This window comes from Vicugna pacos, chromosome 9, assembly GCF_048564905.1.
Source record: "Vicugna pacos chromosome 9, VicPac4, whole genome shotgun sequence".
NCBI lineage: Eukaryota > Metazoa > Chordata > Mammalia > Artiodactyla > Camelidae > Vicugna > Vicugna pacos.
The window spans coordinates 11,860,569-11,876,421 of NC_132995.1; the positions used below are offsets into that span (position 1 = coordinate 11,860,569).

Sequence of the window (15,853 nt, forward strand, 5' to 3'; positions counted from 1 at the left end):
TGCCTAAGATTACATGACTAGGAAATGGAGGGCTCAGGATTTGTGGTGTGTGTGTACCATTGATTTAGCAAAGTGCAAGATGAGCCTCAAGACATCAGTAGTCAGATCATGTAGGTCCTGTAAGGAATTTGTGATAAGCATAGAAATATATTTCCCCAATTTTCATTTCTAGCCCAGAACGTGTCCTCTGTTGACTGATTGCCTACATGATATCTCCTCTTGGGTATCCAGAGACATCTTGAGAGTAACTGTGGCCAAATTGAACTCCTGGTCATTTCCTCAAAACGTGTTCCTCCCACTTTCTTCTCAGTAAATGCCACCTCCATCCTTGTAGTTGTTCAGACCAAAAGCTTTGGAGTTGTCCTTAACCTCTCTCTTTTGTCTTAAGCCCACATCTGGTTCATCAGCAAACACCTTCAAAGGTATTTTCAGAACCTGACCATTTCTTCCCCCCTCCACTCCTGCCACCCTGGTACTGTCCGCCTTCATCTCCTGCCTAGACCATCAGTGGTCTCCTTGCTCCCCACTGTCTGCCCCTCACATGCAGCCAAAGGGACACTGAACCCCTGCATCTGGTCATATCCCTCCCCTGCTTAGTATCCTGTGATTCCATCTCACAGGAAGTATATGCCACATTCCTCTCCGTGGCCCCTGCACAGTCTTTCCCTGTTACTTGACATCATCTACTCCCCCTCCTGTTCACTCAGCTCCAGGCACACTGGCCTCGGGGGCCTCTGCACTTGCTGTTCTCTTTACCTGGAACAGTCTTCTCCCAGATAGTCAAGGTGGCAAATCTCAGCTGTTACCTTCTGCTTGAGATCTTCCTGGATCACCTCATAGAACTATACCACTAACATTCATATCTGTCTTCCCTTTAACTTTTTCCTTAGCATTAATCATATCACTACTTAACACGCCATATAACTTATTTTTCTTGTTTATTGTCTGTCTCCTGCCGTAGCAGCCATAAGCTTCATGAGGGAAGAGGCTTTGGTCTACTCTGTGCTTTATGTCTAACACCTAGGAGAGCTCTTGATGTGTCGTACAGACTCAGTAGCTGTTGAATGAGCACATGGATGATCTTATAGTGCAGATCCTGATCCCAGCATCCTCAGGACTTTGTCCGTCCCCCATGCATGGAATTTTAGGGGCTGCCTTCAAGTTTTCTCAGACATTCAGTAGGCATTTCACCTTGCCTCCACTTTGCACTCAGAGTTGAGAGCACAGCAGGTAACAAAATTGTTTCCCAATCCCCAAAGGGCTCACAGTCTTGGGGGTGGAGGTTCGGATTGTCAGCTTATCACACAAATATAAAAGTACAGAGAAAGGTAGAGTGTCATAAGGGTGCTTGAAGAAACCTAATCTGGACCCTAGGAGGTGAGATTTGCAGTGGTGAAGGAGGCGGCACTAACCCAATTAAGAGGTAAGTGTGTGTGTGGTAGTTGGAACCCAGAGGCTGAGAGTGAGCAAGAGGCCCGACCACGAAGTCCTGTTAGGGTTGTGTGTCCTTCCCCACGTGCAGTGGGAAGTTGTAGAATTTTAAGCAGTGGAAGGAGGCATGGTCGGTCATGTGTGATTCCTCAGGCTGTTGTGTGGGGAACTGACTGGGGGGATTTAGGGCTGGAGTAGAGAGACGAGCAGGTAGGCTGTTAGCAGGAAAGTAAAGTAGCTGCTGCCAAAGAAGGCCGCACACTCTTTTCCATTTCCTCCTGTGGAGGTGGAGTTTCCTCTTCTTTAGTCTGGGCTGGCCTGTGACTTGTTTTGACCGACAGGCTGCATGGAAGTGACACTGTGCTGATTGGGGGGCCTGGGCCATAAAGGCCTGGCGGCTTGTACTTTTACTCTCTTGGAGCCCTGGGCTGCTGTGTAAAGAAGTCCAGCCACCCCACTGTGGAGGGATGTGGAAAGAGAGAGGTCCAGTTAGCCCCCAGCTGTTCCACTATTTTCGCTGTTCCACTATTTTAGCTAAATCAGACCTGAGTGATGCCATCTTGGATAGTCCAGCCCAGCTGCCCGCTGACACCATATGGCATACAGACCACCCATCCCAAGTCAGCTCCTCCACAGAGGCTGGTCCGTTACAGAATCGAAGCAGATGAAGTGGTTGTGATTTTAAGCCACTGTGTTTTGGGGATGACTTGTTACCCAGTAGTAGCTGACTGAAACGAACAAATATTTTTTTGAGATCTTAACCATTTTTACATACTAGCTCATTTAGTCCTTACAATCAGCCTATGTAATATTATTATTGCCATTGTATGAGGAAACGAGGGCACAGAAAAGTTAATGAAACTAGCAAGATACGTGACGCATAGTAAGGGCTGAGCGTGCATTAGGAGTTGTCAGGATCATGTTCATCAGCATCAAAATTTTCATGATTGTTAAAGAAGTGGAGGTAAGATGAATGAAAGCGTTACTAACCCACTTGAGCAGTATGATTTTAGATAAGTGACTTCACCTTTCTGAGATTATGAAAATGGAGATTGTAATACTATTCATCTCAGAGGGGAATTGTGCGGCATGCAGGGTCTGACAGACAGCAAATGCCTAATGTACGGCAGGGATGATAATTACTATGAAGCATGTGCCCAAGTGTGTTGTGGCCACAAGAATGAAGCCATTTTATTGGAAGGCCTAGTGGAGACAGAAAAGCACCAGGCCTTTGGTGATACTGTTGGAAGTGCTGGATCATGCCTCACCTGAAGGACTTACTAGGGAATCCAGTAAATCTTTTTTTTTTTTTTAATCATTTAAGCCAGGTTGAATTAGGCTGCTTACTACTTGGAACCAATATCCTAACTGATTTCTGGGGTTTATTCACTTATTTCTTGACTCATCAGAGATTGAGTACTGTTTCAAGCCCTGTTTTAGGTGCTGGTGTTTTAATAGTAAACAAGACCCTCAATAGCCCTGTCCTTGTGGAGCTTACATTCTAATGGGGAAAGGAGATGATTAAATATATATATATTTATATCACCTGTGTATACATAGGTGATAAGAGCTCTTCTTCTGTTCCAGGTAGTGACAGGGGCTGCTGTTTCAGGTGGAGGGATTAAATAAGTTATCTTGGAGGAAATGGTCACAGAGGCAGGACCTGACAGAAAGGGAGGAAGCCAGCCGCGCGTAGTTTGGGAAGGATGTTTTTCCAGATGGGAAAAACAGCAAGTTCAAGGGCCCTGAGGTGTGATTGGCGTGTTGGAGGAGCAGAAAGGAGTGAACTGGACCAGACTGAACCATTCGAGTGGGAGGAAGAGGTGAAGTGCATGCGGGGCCAAATGGGCCCTGGGAAGGACTTGAATTTGCTTCTTAGTGAGATGGGAGCAGTAGGAGCTGAGGGTGACGTGCCTGAGCATCCTGATGGGGTTCCTCCGGCTGCTCCGAGGACGGGGGCCTGGTTCTGCTGCGCTGGTCCAGCTGAGAGATGTGTAGCCTGGCTGGGGCGGTAGCTTTGGAAGTGGGGAGATGCAGTTGGACTTTGGGTACAATCTGAAGGAGGGAGTGGCCAGGACTCGGGTGTGGGGTGAGAAAGGGGCATCGATGACCGTAAGGTTTTAGCCTGAGGAGAGTGCCTGTTAGTGACTGTCTGGGGGAGACTCAGGGAGCTGTAGACACGGTAGCATTGCAGTGGACTTGTGAGCAAGCAGCAGGATACAGGAGTCTGGGATACAGGAGTCTGGCCTTCAGGGGCGAGGTCTGGGCTGGAGATGGAAACATGGGAGTCACTAGCACTTGCATGGTACTGAGGCCCAGGATGAGATCACCAAGGAAAGGAGTGTGGCTGGATCGAGGTCTGGGAGTGAGAGCAGAGAGGCCCGGGAGGAGGTTGCTGTGACTGTCTCGGGGAGAGAGGGGCACAGGTGGGCAAGAGCAGTCGTCTGGATGCACTCTGAAGGCAGAAGCCACAGTGCAGGTGTCGCAGGTGATGCCTGGAGGAAATGGACGAGGGCTTCCTGAGAACAGAGTCGAACGTGGGGCAGCGACCGTTTTCCTCCTCCTCCTCCGGGCCCTGCGGTCTCTGCTGCTCTTTGCATCTGCTGCTTCCTCTGTTTGCAGGCAGCTGGGCTGGGCCTGGGTGCACTCTTGCCCTGACTCTGCACCCTTCCAGTGCAGTGCCCTACAACCCTTCTGGCCCCATTTCAGATTCCCCAGACAGATCGGGCTGCTGGGGTCCAGTGTCCAACCTTGTTCTACCGGCTGTCGCTGAAGGATTCCTGCAGTGTTGATGTCTGTCTGCTGGGAAGGGCTGGGGACTGGGCAGTCACCTCCAACATTCAGTTACACAGTATTCCCGACGGTATATTGGGGACAGGCCTGGGGAGTGAGATTTGACCCTATTTTGCTAGGTGGGTGGGACAGACGGTTTTGTAGCTGCAGGTTTGTTGTGGCTTGGGTGATGGAGTGGGAGAGACCAGGAAGTTGGGATCCGGTAGGCTCTGAGCTCAGAAGGTTTAGGGCTGGGGATCTGACACGGTTAATGACCCTGAGGGCCACCCTCACCGAGCACGTGTCCAGTGCGGTTGGGGGAGTGAGTGGTCAGGGCAGGAAGTGGGAGGCACGGGGGCCTCCTGATCTAGTTTGAGGTATCAGGGAGGACTTCCTGGAGTAGAGGCCACATGGGGTGAGAGCTAAAGAGGCGGATGTAGGGACTTAGGGACTCTGATGGTGACTACTTGTAGCCAAGTCAGGAGGTACTTCACAAAAACTTTTATTTAATAACTTTAGATTTACAGAAAAGGCACACAGATAGTAGAGACTTCCCATATGCTTTATATTCAGCCTCTTCTCATGTTCGTGTCTTACTTAAAGTAACATTTGTCAAAACTGAGAAATTAACACTGATGCGTATCCTACTGAGGGAACTCCCAGCTTTCTTACATCCGCCCGTTTCTCCACTGATGTTCTTCTTCTGTTCCAGGATCCAGTCCAGGATACCGTGTCGCGTCCGTTCATCATGTCTCCTTGGTCTCCTCCACTCTATGACAGTTTCTCAGTCTTTTGTTTCTCATGACCTTGACAGTCTTGAGGAGCACTGGTCAGGTATTGCGTAGAATGCCCCTCTGTCTGGGACTAACTTTCCTCATGGTTAGACCGGGCTGGCAGGTGCGGGGAGGAGTACGCTCAGGTGATGGTGACCTGCCGCCCTGTGCCACGGGCCGCCCACCAGGTTTCCCAACTGTAACATCACAGTTTTTCCCTTCCCTCACTCTGCTTGTTAGAAGCAAGTCACACAGTCCAGCCCGTACTCAAGGGGAGACTTAAGCTCCTCTTCCTGGAGGAAAAAACATCAAAGAATTTGTCTTCTTCATATATCAGAACCACCACAGTTATTAATAAACGTGGGAAGATGTTTTGAGGCTGTGCAAATGTTCTGTTTCTCCTCAGAGTTCTCCCCACGGACTCTTGGCGCTGGTCGCTGGACCTGCACAAATCATCACGGCAGTGTTCTAATGATGCTTTTCTGCTTTCCTCATTTCCCCTGCGTTTCTCACTGGGAATTCTTCTGTAGGAAGATTGATCCCTTCTACCCCATTTGTCTTATTTGTACAGTCAATAATTTATACCAGTACGGACTCACGGAAATTTATTTTTTCCTTTGGCCATAACCCAATACTACCATAATTAACTTTTTCACTCATATTTTTCCCATTTTGGCCAAAGGGGCTCTTTCAGGTTAGCTCTGTGATCCTTACTCTTTTCTTCTTCTCAGGCACTTCCTGACTTTCTGCTGTAAGATGCTCCAGGCTCATGTTGGGTTTTCCCTGCCCCAGCCCTAGAACCAGCCGCTTCTCCTTTGATGGAAGAAGGTATTAGATACCAAGGTCTGGGCACTGGGTGTGGTCACTGCTGCTGAGGGACACTTTCTAGTCCCTCTCAGCTGACAGAGCTGGGAAAGATGTGTACGCGTACAACCCACGTATACACACATACCTGTATTTGTGCGTCTGCGTACAGACACAAATATCTGTGTATAAAAATAAACCGGAGTCCATACTGGTATCTGACTCTAATCTATCTCTAGAGGGTGCTTCTTGCCTCCCCACACCCCCATGTGTTCTTTGTAACTTCCTTCTCTGGCCGAGTGGGCAGTTTTTGGTGTGCATCTTACAGGCCATCTTGGCAAAAATTGACAGTGTTGGCCATTCCCACCTTCTGTAAAGACACGCTTCCCTTGGTTTCTGTGACAACACTGTCCCCTAATTTTCCTCCTGTGTCTTGCTGCTTTGCAAGAAGGTCCTGATTTCACTGATCCCTTAAATGTGGATGGCTCTTCTCTGCTCCACCCCTTGGGCCATTTTACTCTTCTTTTGTGGTCTGCTTCCTGTCTCTGTACTAATGGTGCCCACCCTGCCCTTAGCTCAGACTCCTCCCTGGGCCCCAGATCTGAGAGTCTTGAGGCCTTAAGAAGCCCCTCCCCATCCTACCTATTGGCAAAGGACAGTACGTATCAGCCAGTCCGACCAGTAAGACACATGTGCTGGGGGAGTAGCCAGGACTGGCCGTTGCCCCACATTCAACAACCATCTCATCAAACCCCTAAATGGATAAGTTTTTACAGGGAGACTTATGTGTGGGATCCTTTGTGTTATGCAGCTGGACCTAAATCTGATTTTCTGGAATGTTCCATGCATCTTATGATGCATCCACCCTCTTGACTAGTACTTTATGACACGCTGGATTACCTCTGTTTGCTTTTCTTAATCCAGCAATCTGGCTTGGAGATTTGACCTCTTGGGCAGCCTGGCGTGGTGGGATGTCCCCGTGCCCCAGACTACAAACCTGTTCCTCCTCTTGGTCCCTGTCTCAGAGGGGACCCCCCCACACCCCAGGCTCCCAGAGAGAATCCTGGGCTTCGCCTCTGCTGCCTCCCTCCCCATCCCCACCCATCATCTTCCACAGCCAGACCACCATGACTCCTGGTCATCTCTCCCATCTGCCCCCTGCTCACCTTTCATGGCCCTGCCTTGGTCCAACCCTGTCCTCTCCTGCCTTCTCTCTGCCTGGCCTCCCATCTCACCCTTTAACCCACCTCCACCTGACAGTGGAGGGGTTTCATGAAGCACAAATCTGATCATGTCAGCCTTTCCGTGTTTCTCCAGTGTCTGCAGGGCGAAGTCCTAACTCCTGGACTGATGCTGGAGGCTTGGTGTGATCTAGTTCCTGACCACTACCTAGCCGGTCTCCCTGAGCTCCAGACCCACTGAACTGTTTCTTTGAATGTGGCCAGCTCTCACCTGGGCCTCTGTGTGGACCCTCGCCCAGCCCGTCCTGCCCCACTTTCTTCCCACTCATATAATTTTAAGACACTCCCAGATCATCATCTGTAAGGATGATGAATAAAACATAACCAGTGGTCATGAGTGCTGGATGTAGGGGAGGGGAGATTTACTTACAATTTTTTGCAGCGGGCATGTTGGCATTGAATACTAACATAACACCAGCAGCTGCCGGGGGAGAAAATGTTAAGAAAAAAAATCACATTGTGTTTAAGAGGAAGAAACCTTTCAGGAATTATTTGTATTACCTTAAAAAATTCTACAGCAGCAGGAAGAGGACAGAGGTCTATTTCTCTGTGCACTGGGACGGTCACCCTAGAAGGGACTTTCAAGCTTCTAAGCTTCCTTCTGAAATCATATCCACTTAGGGAATTTTCTACCATTAATTTTCATAGCTACCATTAAAAACACCACTTACGTAATTTAGACGGTGTCTCCCAAGCATTGGCGCAGCTGACTTACATAAAAGGGGTTCTGTAAGGGCAAAGGAAGGATCCTGAAGGGCATTGGTGTTGGGAGAATTTTTGTCATCTACTCTCTTATTGGCGACTGTTGGAACAGTGAATTCTGTGTACGGGAACCGTCGATGCATTCACTGTGAGCCCCTGTGCAGTGTTAAATCTGGCTGGCACGTGCTTCAGTCATCTCTGCCAGCGTTTACGTGGCACATCTTCATCCCAGGCACCAGTCCAAGCCCTTCGCCTGCGTTAATTCAGCGATCACCTCACACAGCCCTCAGGAGGCAGCCACTGTCAGGATCCCAGCTTTTCAGGGAGGCGTTTAGAGCTGAAATCAGTTGCTTCAAGTTCCATAGCTAGTAAGTGGCAGCCCTGGGACTGGAGCCCAGGAATAGGGCTGGGTCCATGGTCTGTGCCTCAGCACCCTTCCTACTGGACACCATTCTTAAAGGAGATGCTCCCGTTCCCGATAGTGCAGGTTCCTTTCAGAAGAAGGGCTTAAATTACTTTCTTCTCCAGCTGCCAAAAATCTTTTTCCAACATCCCTAGTTATTTGAATTTGAAGGAAAACACTTTTTTTTAGGGGAAATTCCAAAACATACAACAGTGGAGAGAAAAGTCTCATGAACACCCATGTCCCCCTCACCCAGCTTCAGCAGCTCCCAGCATGTGGCCATTCTTGTCCCCTCTGTGTCCTGCACGCCCTGTCCCCCCGACCCCACTCAATTATTGTAAAGCAAGTCTAGGTGTCTCTTATTGAAAGACCTCGTCTTCAGAGAAGAGGTAACCTTCAGTTCCTGGCCCCATGTCCTCCCTCTGCTGGTCAACTGCCCACCTCCCTGATGCTCTGTTCCCGCTCCTCCTCATTTTCCAAACGCCACAGATCTGGGCAGGGGCAATGCTCTCACTGGCTCTGTCCCTGGCCCACTTCCTGTAACCCTGCCCCCTTCCCCAGGCACTTCTCCACGTTGCTCTGAAGCCTGAAAGTGATCCCTTTTGGTGGCCGTGGACAGGCTGGTGTTGCTTGGCAGGCCTGTCCCCTGCAATGGGACATTTAATCTGCGTGTGGCTTTTTGCCATAATAGTGGCCGCCTCCTTATTTGGGTTATTTTCTGGATGCCCCCTCCACTCCCTCCAGGTCAGGCCTCCGTAACGCTCCTCGCACACTGTAACTGCACATCAAGCACATCGCGTTGACCATAGTCGAGATGAAACAGGGATTTGGGTACTTACCTGTTAATTGCCTAGGAGCACCATGAGGGCAGGAGTCAGGTCTGTCTTTGTCCCTGCAGTGTCCCCAGCATCATCCAGCACAGAGCCTGGCACACAGTAGGCGCTCAGTAATGAATGAATGAATGATTGCCAAGGTCAGTATCTGGGCTTTTATCCTGAGGGCAGTACAAAGCCACAGAAGTGTTTTAGGCAGAACTGGGCCCGCTTTCTCAAACTGATGTGTATATAAATCCCTTGGGAGCTTGTTAAAAATGCAGATTCTGAGTCAGTGGGTCTGGGGAGGGGCCTGAGATTCCGTATTTCTAATAAGCTCCCAAGTGATGCCGATGCTTTGAGTGACCAGGGTCTTGCTGTGCTGTTCAGTGCAGCAGCCACCGGCCATATGTGGCTGTTGAGGATTTGAAATGTGGCTGGTGTGACCTGAGCTGTACCTGAAGTGTGAAATACCCACCAGATTTCAAAGACTTAGTACAAAAAAAGAGAATGTAAAGTATCTCATTAATAGTTTTTATATTGATCATATGTTAATATGGTAATATTTTGGATATATTGGGTTAAATAAAATATATTAAAATTAAATTTTACCTGTTTTTGTTTGTTTGTTTTGAATGGCTACTAGCTATACACTTACTAGAAATTTTTAAATTACATTGTGGTTCTCCTGTTTCTGTTGGATTGTGCTGGTCTAGAACACTCCAGACCCCCTGTCACCTCTAAGCATTTGTACATCCTCTTCCTTTTTGAAGCACCTCTCCCCTACACCCTCCTCACAACTAATTTCATACATCTTTCAGGTCTCAGTTAAGATGCCTCCTCCTCTGGGAAGCTCTCCTTGATCCCCCAGGATGGTTCGGGTGTCTCTTCCAGGCTTCTGCAGCTCTTTGGGTTTCCCCAACCCCAACCCCAACCCCGACCATCTGTGATGACAGCATCTAAATGTCTGTCTCCCTCTTTAGACAGATAAATCCATGAGGATGGGGACAAAGTCTGTTCTGGTCACCACTATATATCTGCAGAACCTGACACAGGGTCAGTAAATATCTGTTAACCGAATTAAGACAAGTGAGATGTGGGTCCATGCACATTTTCGACTCTTGAACCAGACCATGAAGCCAGCTCTGGAGGTCTTGTTTTTGATGGGCCCTGACACCAGCACAGTATCCTGAACTGCCTTCACCTTACTGGGTGTAGTAGGTATGTTGTGGGTTCATCAGCCTCTGTAGGACTGTCCTGCAGCTGTCCCTGAGTGACCCTGGAGCTCCTGGGATTTATCCTCTGCTGGTGTCCCATTTCTGAATGAGGACTTATTTTTTTGTTTTATAATTTCTTTCAGCTCTTTTTTGTACAACACAGATTTTGATAAAGACTTTTACCAGTCTGAGATTTCCCTAATTTTTTTAAGTTCATTAGAAACATTGCTCTTAAGATATAGTAATTAATAGCCTAATGGCCTTTTCCTTTGAGATTATTCTGTTGCTCCAATAGTTTTGTAATTCACTTGATATGAAAAGATGCTCAACCTCATCAATTATCAGGGAAGGACAAATGAGGACCCCACTGAGACCGCCTTCCTCTCATGCCAGTCTGCTTGCCCAGATGCCCCACTGCCGTATCTCTGATTTTGGCAAGATCGTCACCTTGGTTCCCACACTCTCTCCGTACCCTGATACCATGTCCCTCCTTTTTCATCCCCATCCTTCCCACTGTCCCACCCATCATAAAGATTCATCACTACCAGCAAGCCCTGAATTCCCTTTCTCCTCTTTTGGTCCCATCCATCTCACTAAAAGCCAGCCCTTAAACATCTAAAGTTAAAAAAAAAAAAAAAAGCCACACTGAGATTCTGTTTTACACCTCAAATTGACAGATAACCCGAGGTGAAGATGGGAATTGGCAGGACGTCTCATACACAGCTGGTGGGAGTGCGAACTAGTACAACCCTCTGGAAAATAGCTGCATATTATCTGGAAAAATTCAACCAAGTTGAAGATTTGAGTCCCTCACTCCTCAGCATCTCCATTCTCACATACTGGAGAAGAGACTTAGGCACATGCACCAGGTGAGGCTACCAAGGTTTGTGATAGCACTGACGGCACAAAATTGGAAACAGACCTGACGGCCGTTGAAAGGCAAATGGATAAACTATAATCCACATGATGGAATATTATGCAGCAGTGAAAGGAAAGGAACTACGGATGCACGAGAAAAATAATGTGAATAGAGCAAAATTCACAACATCACATAGAGGATAATGCTGTTTTTATAAAGCTTAAAACCAAGCACATAGAAACGTTAAAGCATTCGAAAATGTGTGATAAAACTATCTCAAAATTAGCAAGGGGAGAGGGAACTTTTTGGGATTCGTTGCATTGTTCACCTTCAACATGTATCTTATTGCATGTAAGTTATACCTCAGTAAAGCTAACAACAGCAGGGGAGCAGGAAGGACAAACTCCTTGTTCTGCCTCTGGACATGCTGTGTAAGGAGGTGGTGCTGGGGGCAGATGCCACCACCTGGTGACTCACCTGATGCTGAGGACGTCAGGGCAGAAAAAAGGACCTGAGCGCCTTGTCAACATTTAAGGGACTTCACTTTCTTTGCTGTATCTCCAGTTCCTAGAACTGTGCCTGGTGATTAGTTAGCACTCAGTAAATATACGTATTTTTTAAACTAAACTTCTTATTGAAGTAAAATATAATTAGATTTTCTTAGATGTTTGAATGTCACAACCCTGAAACACCCTACCTCTGGATTTCCTGCTATGTGAAATAATGAAAACAATTTGAAATAATAAAATAATTTCCTTCTGATCAAGCCCTTTGGATCTGGCTCCTCTTACCTGCAGCCAAACACATCTTCACTAGTGACCCGCACGGTGAGTTAGCGCTAACATTTTAGGGGTGTTAAAAAAAATTTAACTGAATAAATTTGAAGATCTAACTGGCTTTATTTAAAAATCCATGAATTGAGCTGTATCCTATCTGGCAAACGGAGAGATACTCCTAGAAGTTCCACAACGTGGAAGACTTTTATAGTACGGAGGGTGGGACAAGGAAAGGAAGTTATCAGCAAGGAACTGGAAGAAAACAAAAGTTCAGGTGACACTCACACCACTGCCGTTGGACGTCAGCAGGGTCTGCAGTAATGTGAGGGCCCTACTGGCTGGCTGTCAAGATTTTACCTTTTTGTTGTTAAGTAAACTTTTTTACTGGAGTATAACACATACCGTAAAGTGCACAGATCTTTAGTGCAGGTGAATTCATTTCCACATCCAGTTCCTACCCAGTGGCTAGGATATTGAAGTGAGCAAGACAGATTGGCACGTGACCCCATAGAACTCAGGGTCACAGGCCTAGTGACCAAGAGGGTTCTGGTTCTCTAGGGTTTTTCAAGACCCAATGTTTTTAGATGTAGGAAAATATTAAAGTATTTATAAAGTTTTATCTCAAAGCATTTCGCTTTTAGTGCATGTTTTATATTGTATATATTAATACAGAGCAACTCAAGTTACACAGCACATCCACATGCATATACATATCCTGGAGACGTGCCCATAAACTTCTGTGGGGTATGTAGTCAAAAAGGTTTGAAGTCGTCTGGCCTAGGGTTGGGGGAGGGGTAAAACACCTAAACAGAACAATTTAAGGTAAGGTGAGATGTACTATTATCAAGGAATCACTAGGCCCTGTGGTGCCGAGAGGACTAAGGTCAAGGAGGAGGTGCGGGATGTCACTCCTGGCGTTCCGGAGGAGAGGACGGAAGAGCTAAGATATGAAGGGTAAGGGAAAGTCTGGAACTGCATGTGCAGAGACCCCACAAATGACATGGTGGTATACTTAAAAAATTATGCAACTGGGGCGAGGGTACAGCTCAGTGGTAGAGCGCATGCTTAGCATGCACGAGGTCCTGGGTTCAATCCCCAGTACCTCCATTAAATAAAAATATGTATATGCAAATGATCAAGAAATAGAGCATATTAAGAGCCCCCTCACGCCCTCTCCCAGTCATGACCTCCCCGTGACATATTTTCCAAAAATGACTAACACTGTCCCCTGTTCCACAGACTCTCCTTACACCCTGCCACTCCCACACCAACAGGTGGAGCCAGTGGCCAAATCCTCTTGACCCTGGGCAGGCATTTATGACCAAGGTGGCCAAGGGTATGGTGGAATTGACACTATGTGGCACCTGAGGCTAGGTCATAAAAGATACAGCTTGGTTCCTTCTCCCTCTGAATGTCCGCCTCTGGAACTGTGAGGAAGCCCAGGCCACGTGAACAGTTCACGTGCAAGCCTTCTGGCCGGTAGCCAGCATCCACCGCCAGACCTAGGAATGGAGACACCTTCAGAGTGACCCCAGCTCCAGCTCCCATCTGACCGTATTAGGCCGTTGTGAGAGGAGCACCTGCCTGAGAGTGAAGACAACACAGGAAGGAAGGCAGAGCCGAGAGGTGGGGAGAGAGAATCCTAACTCCTTGGCCCTGGGTCCACCTGTACCTGAAGGCAAATCTTACCTGTTTCAGTTAGATGAGTCTATAAATATATCTTTTTTGCTTTAAGCCAGTTTGAATTTGGGTTTTCTGTCATTTGTAGTCAAGAGTCCCAGCAGGGGGCTATGCACATGGAGTTTTTCCAAAAGCCCATTTGCTGGACTCAGTCCTCATGTGGAAAAGTCAGTAGAACAGTACAGACGTTCCCAGTGTGGACTCTGGACCACGGCCATCAGCATCACCTGGGACCTTGAGAAAAATGCAGGCGCTTAGGTTCAACCTTAGTGAACCACAGACCCAGAATGGGCTCCAGCAAGAGTGTCTGAAGAAGCCCGCCGGGCGCTGTGTGCCCAGTCACAGCCTCACCGCGGGCGAGCACAGCGGTGAAGACAGAGCGTATGCTTGAGGTTAGAATCATCTCTCCACCTCCATCTGGCTCTAATTTTCAGGGAGTTACAGAAACCATCCTGCTTCACGTTTCCCCTCTGTAAAATGGTGCACTTCTGTGTTGCAGCAGTGTTAGGTGGACCAGTGACTCGGCCAGAGGCAAATCATTCAAAACAGCGCCCGGCACAGACAACGCTCACTACAGTCAGACTCTGTTGGGCAGTAGAATCACCTTGGAGGGCTTGTTAAACCACTGACTGCTGGGCCCTCCCCTTCCCTCCGAATTCCTGATTCTCACTCAAGGGAGCCTGAAATTTTGCGTTTTAACTAGTGCCCGGCTCAGACTGGTGCTGCTGGTCCAGGGAACCCTACTTTGAGAACCACTGCATTAGATGTTATCGTCACTGGTCCCCAACTCCCTTTCTGGTGGTTCTGCAGTCACCTCAGGTGCTCTGGAATTGCCCTTTCCGCTGACTCAGGCTTCTCTCTCCTCCTCTCCCTCCCCTCTGGCATCAGTTATGACTGTTGGACTCTGTGCTGGTAACTGGAGCTCTGAGCCCAGCTTTCTGCTGAGAGTAGCCCCAGCCTCCACCTGTTCAGGGAACCTGATTGATGGTTCCTTCAACCACAACTGTTCCTTTTTCGGCAGCCTTCAGAACTGTCTCCAGCTTTCTTATATAAGCAGACACCTTTCCTCCTAACCTCGGGGAGGCGGCAGCTGCCACGTCGTTCCTGTCACTGGCTGGCCCTCCAAACCCATCCCCTCATACTCCACCCCCATCCCAGGTATTTCTTTGCTTTGCTAATATAAACGGCTTTAAATGCAGAGCTGATCCAGCTCCCCCCCAACAAGCTCCTCTGTAACTTGGCCTGTTAGCTAGAACAAGATGGTCAGTATGGCTGGAGCAGAGAGTGAGGGGCAGGACAGCAGGAGATGAGGCCAGACACGTAGGCAGCACACAGAGTGTACAAAGCTTTATGTGTCATGAGAAGAGCTTGAACTCTGTCCTAATAGTGGTAAAAAATTATTTTAATCATTTTTTTAAATTGTGACATATGGTATATCTGTATGTATACACACACGCACATTTAGACATGTATATGCATATACAGTTGAAAAAAATTATATACTAAACACACATGTAGCCACCACGTAGGTAAGAAAGGGGACACCGACAGTCAAAACCATCCCTAAAATTTGTGGGTCCTGGACCAACAGTACAAGTGGAGGCTCCCTGTCTCTAGTTCACACCCTTCTCTTCCCATGCCTGCCTGCATGAGGGGTCACCCATGCATATGTGTGGACACCCTAATCTGCACAGTGGAGCTTGACCCATCTCCCCAGACCACCTCTCGCCTACCCTCTGGGTCTAGAGGTGTGCACACCAACATGACCTGCCCTGGGTGTAGGGTGCAAGACGGACTGGGAAGACCCCCTACACAGGTGCTGGAAGCAGGTACAGGAACACTTGGGGAGGGGATTCTAGAGAACTGGGTACTCTGAGCATGGTCTGAAATTGCATTATCCAAGAAGGTAGCCATTAGTCACATATGGATATTTACATTTAATAAAAAATGAAATTTAAAATTGAGTTCCTCAGTTACACTAGCCACATTTTAAGTGCTCAGTAGCCATATCTGGCCAGTACCTATTGCACTGGACAGTGCAGATACAGAATGTCTATCATTGCAGAATTTTCTGCTGGACAGTGCTGGTTGGAAAGGAGGAATGGTTTGGGTTCTGTAAGACAGGAAAGTGTGACCCCTCCCCCCAAAAGAAAAAAAGCAGGTAGCAGAAGCTGCCTTTAAGAATGACCAGATGTTGGATGTTAACAGACAAAGCCTTCAAAATAGCCATTATATAAATATGTTCTAATGAATAAAAGGAATCATGACTTAACAAGTAAAAGGAAGGTATGATGGTAAAAACTGATCAAATTAAAAATATCAACAAAGAGTTAGACATTATAAAATAGGAACAAATGGAAATGCGGAGCTGAGAAGTAGAATA

The 15,853-nt window shown here is 47.7% G+C and overlaps 1 protein-coding gene across 10 annotated transcripts in view; it reads right to left on the reverse strand.

Annotated features, from left to right (window-relative positions):
- Window positions 1-4,689: 4,689 nt before the first annotated feature.
- The window catches only part of LEUTX (leucine twenty homeobox), a 76,119-nt gene continuing 64,955 nt past the window's right edge, over window positions 4,690-15,853 (reverse strand). For 2 of the 10 annotated variants that reach the window (XR_012075510.1, XR_012075509.1), the window contains 2 exons: window positions 7,392-9,051; window positions 4,690-5,419 (listed from right to left, as the gene is read on the reverse strand). The gene's annotated coding sequence lies outside the window, so the exon portion shown is untranslated. Of the gene's footprint in view, window positions 5,420-7,391; window positions 9,121-15,853 lie in introns of all 10 variants that reach the window. The other 8 variants (XR_012075514.1, XR_012075513.1, XR_012075508.1 and 5 more) reach the window with 8 other exon arrangements.